At 41.0% G+C, this 7,130-nt stretch overlaps 1 non-coding gene across 1 annotated transcript; it reads right to left on the bottom strand.

Moving 5' to 3' along the window:
- Positions 1-5,319: 5,319 nt before the first annotated feature.
- Positions 5,320-5,426, bottom strand: LOC131645311 (small nucleolar RNA R71). Its single transcript, XR_009296941.1, has one exon. It is a non-coding gene; the product is annotated as a small nucleolar RNA R71 (small nucleolar RNA).
- Positions 5,427-7,130: the final 1,704 nt, after the last annotated feature.

Here is a 7,130-nt window from a genome sequence, read left to right on the forward strand (position 1 = left end):
TGACAGACACTTTATGGTATCTGTCAGCACTGGCTGGTCAGTGGCATGCGTGACCCACCTGTCTGCAACAAGAGACGCCCGTCTCCATCTATGTGGGACCAGCAGATGCCATGCAAGGGACAGGAGACGCACGTCTCCATGCTCTGCCCCAGCAGACTGACTGCCTGAGACGCACGTCTCCCAAGGCTAGCAGTCTGCATTTGACCACGCATACCATTTCCCTCTCCCTCTTGAATTTTGAATTTGAATTTCAAAATTCACTCTTCTTCATTCTTCCCCTATTTATTCCATTTAATCCCCATAAACCTCATTCATCCTCCATCATTCACCTCTTAAACTCCATTCATTCCCCATTTCTCTATTCTATTCAAACTTCAAACACCACCATTAATCCATTTTAATTCTCCATTTACCACACCATTCTCAAACCCCACTATAAAACCACACCACCACCACTCTTATTCTTCACAACCTTCATACCATTTCTTTTCTACCATTCTACTATCATATCTATTTTCCATTTTCATAACTCATCATGCCTCCACGTTCAATCATCCGTAGTGTGCGTCCTGAGAGACCACCCCCTAACCTTGACAATATTATATTCCGAGAAGACGACAATGATGCTCAAAGAACCAAATACCTCGCTTTCTATGAACGTTCGGTTGTTCCCACAAAATTTGTGAACACCGAATGTCTAGAAACTCTAGGCCTCATTGATGGTGTCACCCGTTTGCTCACTAAATCTAGCCTCCACCATCTCTGTACCGAACTCGTACCCACCTACGAGCCGCTCGTCTTAGAATTCTTGAGTTCTTTCAGTTACGACACTCCTTCTGATCAACCACTCTTAACCAGTAGCATCCAATTTCGGATGTTCAACCGTGAATATACTTTGGATCAAGACGTCGTGGCCACGTACCTGAATTTCAATACATCACCGAATGCTCTCCGTACTATCTTTCAAGAACTCAATGGTCGTTCATGGGAACAACACGCCTTCGACCTATGGTTTAACCTCACTGGCGAAGTTCAAACTGGTTGGAGGGCCCTACATGCTTCTCACATTCAAAACCCCGCTATACGTTATTTTCAACGTGTTTTGGGGCATACTATTTTTGCGAGATCCAACAACCACAAGGTAAATCAACATGAACTATTCTTCCTTTACTGTGCGCTAAACAATCTCCGTATCAATGCCGCACCGTTCATGCTCCAACACATCCAAGGCTGTGTCAACGCCCCCGCTACAAACCCTTTTTTGTTTGGCGGAATTATTACTTCCTTGGCCTGTGCTTTAGGTCTTGGTGATGAGCTCCTTTCACTATCTCATCTCATGCTGCCTGCTCAATCACTTGACCTCACCTATTGCCGTGACTCCCACTTGGTTTCACCACGCCATGATGGCCGATACACCTTGGTCGTCAACAAAGTTCTGATTCCTTATGTCATCCTTCCATGCCCTGAAAGAATCAACATCCGTTATGTTCAGCGTTGGAGGCTTATTGAAGACAATCCTCAAGATAACCAACCTGATCACCCTAATGAACCTGTGGATGCAAATGATGAAGAACTCAACCAAGGCCAAGCTGATGACAACCAACCTCCTCAAAACAACCCTCCGCCTATCACTCTTGATGCCATGTATGCTGCAATTCAACGACAAGACCAACTCTTTCAAGCCATGCAGACAAACCAAAATGAAACACTGAGGCTCATTCAAGAGATGCAACAAGAACACCGTGACTATGCTAGTAGGAACGAAAGCCAATACACTAAAATCGCTACACAATTGCACGATCTTAACGTTCGTGTGACTGGCTCCCCTACTGATAGACGTCGTCGTGTTCGTACAAGAGGCGCAAGCAGTTCTCGCCAACACAACATTGAGGAGTAGTTCTCATGCATTGAGGACACTGCATCATTTAAGTCTGGGGGAGTCGCATTACTTTCTTTAGTTTATTTCCCTTCCTTGTTTATTTCCCTTCCTTGTAATGTTTTTTCTAATTCAATAAAAGAATATTTATGGAATTTAAGTCTTATATGTATAATTCCGTAGTTATTACCCTTTCTTCCATTTTCTTGAGCCATAACAAAATTTTTGCTCCTAAACGATAATCACAAAACCCCACACGTTCGTGAAATACGAAGCTACTCAAACACTAAACGCATAGAAATTGATTCAAGTCAATATCCTTATAGTCCCTGCACTTTAAAACCCCCGAGTATGCGTAACCGATTTGAATACCCTTTATACCAAAACCACCGACTTTAATTTTTGAAGTAACCTTTAGTAGTTTATCCTAGCAGTCGGCATCGTCTTAGACACCAACTACGCAGAGAGTCGATGAATATAAGTGTATGATCCTCATAATTAAAAATTATGTGCTTAACCATAATAAGAAATGTGCCTACTAAGTAAGGTGGTCCTCACAAGATCATTTAACCTAACGGTCGCAATTCTCAAATGCAAAGAATTTAAAAACTCATTGTTGATTGGTTCAGAAGTCATCTGGTACTGAACTTGGTAGGAAGGACTATTGTCCTATTCCCCGCAATCCTCAAATGAGCGCTAAGGAGTATACCACTTATTGTGCCAGAACTCCATGAGAAGGATCATAGTCACTAACCGACTACTCTGCTATGTTGCGTGTCGAGATAATGGGCTTAATGTGATTGCGCACGAATGAAAAAGGTAAAACATGATGACAAGTCAAAGGTCGAGCTATAATGGCATGATTCGGATTGGTATGCATACTGGGAGTTGTCTAGTGTCGCTACTATAAGTCTATTGCTAGGATCATTATCATTATTCTCAAATAAGAACACTATGTGGCTGAGTATGATCGAGCGACGTGGAGGGAGTGTGTTTTATTTATCTTTATCTTATTTTGCTTGAGGACAAGCAAAGGTTCAAGTCTGGGGGAATTTGATAACACAAATTTATATCGTATATTTAGCTTAAAAATCCATAGATATTTATAGCATTTTCCGTTCATTATGTTAATTTATTATGATATTACGCGTGTATTTGCTTTGTTTCAGGTTTTACACTTCAATTACGACTATTTGCGAAAAGGAAAGAAAATCGAGCTTAAATGACCAATATTTATGCTTAAAAGACGAAAAGGGGTGCTGAAACGAAAGAGGGGTGCAATTAGGACCCAAAAGGCCCAAAAGAGCAATCCAGCCCACGAAGGAAAGCAGCCCAGGCCACACTAGTAAGCAGAGACGCACGTCTCTGCCACCTCAGCAAAAGGGAGACGCACGTCTCCACTTCCCTGAAGATTCTCCACTTGAGACGCACGTCTCAAGTCACGCACCCAGTCTCCCTGAAGAATCGGAGACGCACGTCTCCAAGTCCCGGTCTGCAAAAAAAAAGTTCCGTTTTTCACGCAAAGCAACTGCAAAGCCTCACCTATAAATAGAGGCAGTCACTTCAGTCCAAAGGGTCCGATTTCCTGCCAACGAAGTGCTGCCGAAATTGTACCGCGAACCGCTTTTCATTATTCTGTTTTCATTAAACCGTTTATTTTCTCACAACGATTTCTACACTGGAAATTGTTGTGAACTTTTCGTAGATCTAGCCTTACGTTAGATTTATCGTTTTAATTCCTTGTTTTTATTTTCTGCCATTTAAATTCCGAAGAACGATCCAGCCAAGCTGTGGTGGAGGTTCGCTACTTGAAGATTTATTTGCCATTTATTTAATTCAGGTTTTTATTTACCGCCTTTATTTATATTACTATTGCATGATATATTATATGCCATTTAATATGCTTATTATGATGAACAAAACTGATTTATGCATGTTTAACCGTATTAATATGTCTGGCTAAAATACTAAAGGTGTCGGTATGTAGAGTAAGTTAATCGTAGGGATCCGAAATAAATTGGCTTGATTATGTTTTATTAATTATCACTTGTTTTTGGTTTATATGTCTAATTTAATAAGTAAGTCTTAAAACCAATAGAGCGAAAGTTTGAGGGGTTAGGACGGTCAAAGGTTAAGATCAATAGAGCGAAAGTTTGAGATCTTTAACTGGATAGTAGACATAGGACATTAGTTTTAAGGATGGCGAAAGCGTATTAAAACTAATTGGGACTTATTTATTTTCAAAAATTGTTTTTACACTCGAGCGGGACAGCGAAAGCGTACGTTAGGGATATTAGCTTGCTCCGAGTCAACAGAGCGAAAGTTTGAGATTAGGAGATTTAAATAGATAACAACCTCATAAAATAGGCATTTTATTAATTACGTTGTTTCCAAAAAGCTCTTCTAAAATCTAATGGGATGGCGAAAGCGTACATTAGGATTAGGATTTAGGATGGTAGTCTGACTCAACAGAGCGAAAGTTTGAGACGAGGATTTTTAACCAATTGAATTAGTAAAGATTTTTAATTTAATTATGCAAAAGCCAATGGACCTTCGGATTTCCTGTAGTTAAACGAAATACATACTGATACCTGTCTTTTATTATTATTCTTTATTTTCTCACAATCACTTTCCCTTAGGAACGATCGAAATTTTAGTACTCCTAGCTTTACATAGTAACCTTAGATAACGGTAGATCGATTCATAGTCCCTGTGGATTCGATATCTTTTAAAACTACACGACACGACTGTGCACTTGCAGTTATCAGATTTATAGACACGTAAAGTCGCGATCAAGTTTTTGGCGCCGTTGCCGGGGAGTATTTAAGTCGATATCGTAACTCACTGTTACACCGTAGAGACTAGGACAATTCTTCCCTTTCTTTTTGAACGATTGTATGCCAAATACTCGTTCACAAGGAGGAGATTTAATACAACGAATTAACGAGATCGAACGTTTCATTAACGTCAAACGTCGAGCTCGCAATCTTCCCGAAGTAGACCCAATTCCGATTAATCAGGAATTGATTTTTACTGATCCAACAAATCAATTCACCCCAAAGTTAGAGATGGCTGCTCTTCGTCCTCTTAGAGAATATGCCGCTCCTTCGCGCGCTGAACCGCACTCAAGCATCGCACCACCTGCGATTGAGGCGAACAATTTCGAACTGAAACCTTCACTGGTCCAAGCTGTTCAACAGAATCAATTCTCTGGAAGCCCTGTAGACGACCCTAACCTCCATTTATCTGTATTCGTGCAATATGCCGACACTGTCAAAGCTAACAACGTTAGTTCCGAAGCTATTCGATTACGTCTTTTTCCTTTCTCCTTGAGAGATAGAGCTAGAGCGTGGCTTCAATCCCTGCCTTCGAACTCCATAACCACATGGGACGAATTGAAGAAAGTGTTCTTGGCGAGATATTTCCCGCCTAGCAAAACTGCTATGCTCAGAGGTCAAATCAACGGATTTACCCAGAAAGATAACGAATCACTCTTCGAAGCTTGGGAACGTTATAAGGACATGCTCAGACTATGCCCTCATCATGGACTCGAACCATGGCTGATCATCCATACTTTCTATGGTGGTCTCTTGTATAACACTAAAATGACTATAGATGCCGCTGCTGGCGGAGCATTGATGGACAAGCAACATGATGAAGCATATAACCTCATAGAGAACATGGCACAAAACCATTACCAATGGGGTGGAGAACGAGCTGCTCTAGAGAAAACCCAAACCAAAGGAGGAATGTACGAAATAAGTGGTATAGACCGCGTTAACGCGAAAGTAGACGCTTTAACTCAAAAGATCGAGAACCTAACCGTCACTCCATCAGCCACCGCTGCTGCTGTAATACCTAACTGCGAGATCTGTGGATTGACTGGACATGTAGTTGCCGAATGTCAACTCTTGACTGGAACCCCGTCTGATAAAGTAAATTATGCTCAAGGAAACCCTTATTCTAACACGTACAACCCTGGATGGAAGAACCATCCGAACTTTTCCTATAAAAACAACAATGCGTTATACGCACCTGGACAAGCACCTGCTGTACCGCCTGGCTACCAAAAAGCGCCTGTAGCTGCTCAAAACACTCCTAGGAAGTCAAATCTAGAAATCATGATGGAAAACTTTATAGCTTCCCAACAACAAACCAACAAAGACTTCCTGAATCAAAATATTCACAATAGCGAGCAACTAAAACAACTATCGAACAAAGTAGATGCTTTAGCTACGCATAACAAAATGCTTGAAACTCAAATCTCACAAGTAGCTCAACAACAAGCACCTACCGCTGCCCCTGCTGGCACGTTTCCTGCTCAACCACAACCTAATCCTAAAGGACATGCGAACGCAATAACACTACGAAGTGGAACGAATTACGATGGACCCGTTGATCCTCGAACTCAAAACGTACCCATGTCACAACAAGAGCCAAAGGAAACCCAAAATACATCAAATGATGATCAAACTACTAAGACTAAAGGGAACCATAACGAAGTGGAATCTGAAAAGGAAAAACCTTATGTTCCACCACCACCTTATAAGCCGCCAATTCCTTATCCTCAAAGATTAGCTAAATCAAAAACCGAAGCGCAATTTAAGAGATTTGTAGAACTTCTGAAGCAATTAAACATAACCATACCATTCACAGAAGCCATAACTGAAATTCCTTCGTACGCTAAATTCCTAAAAGAAATCTTATCGAACAAAAAGAAACTAGAGGATAACGAAACTGTGACGCTTACCGCTGAATGTAGTGCTATCATCCAAAACAATATGCCTCCAAAACTGAAAGACCCTGGTAGTTTCTCTATACCCTGCGTAATAGGTAAAACCATTATAGAGAAAGCCTTGTGCGATTTAGGAGCTAGTGTTAGTTTAATGCCTCTTTCAACCTGTAAGAAACTAAATCTAGGTGAGCTTAAAGCAACGAGAATGTCTCTTCAACTAGCAGACCGTTCAGTAAAATATCCTGTAGGAATGTTAGAGAATATCCCTGTTCGTGTAGGTCAATTCTACATCCCGACCGATTTCATCATTATGGATATCCAAGAAGATTCTAACATCCCGATTATATTAGGAAGACCATTCTTAGCAACCGCTGGTGCAATTATAGACGTAAAGCGAGGAAAGCTTACTTTCGAAGTAGGAGAAGAGAAAATAGAACTTATCCTTTCCCAATTCCTAAAAGCACCTTCTATAATTGACACATGCTGCTCTGCTGACATAATCGACGAGTGTGTTCATGA

This window comes from Vicia villosa, linkage group LG1 (genome assembly GCF_029867415.1).
Source record: "Vicia villosa cultivar HV-30 ecotype Madison, WI linkage group LG1, Vvil1.0, whole genome shotgun sequence".
NCBI classification, from domain to species: domain Eukaryota; kingdom Viridiplantae; phylum Streptophyta; class Magnoliopsida; order Fabales; family Fabaceae; genus Vicia; species Vicia villosa.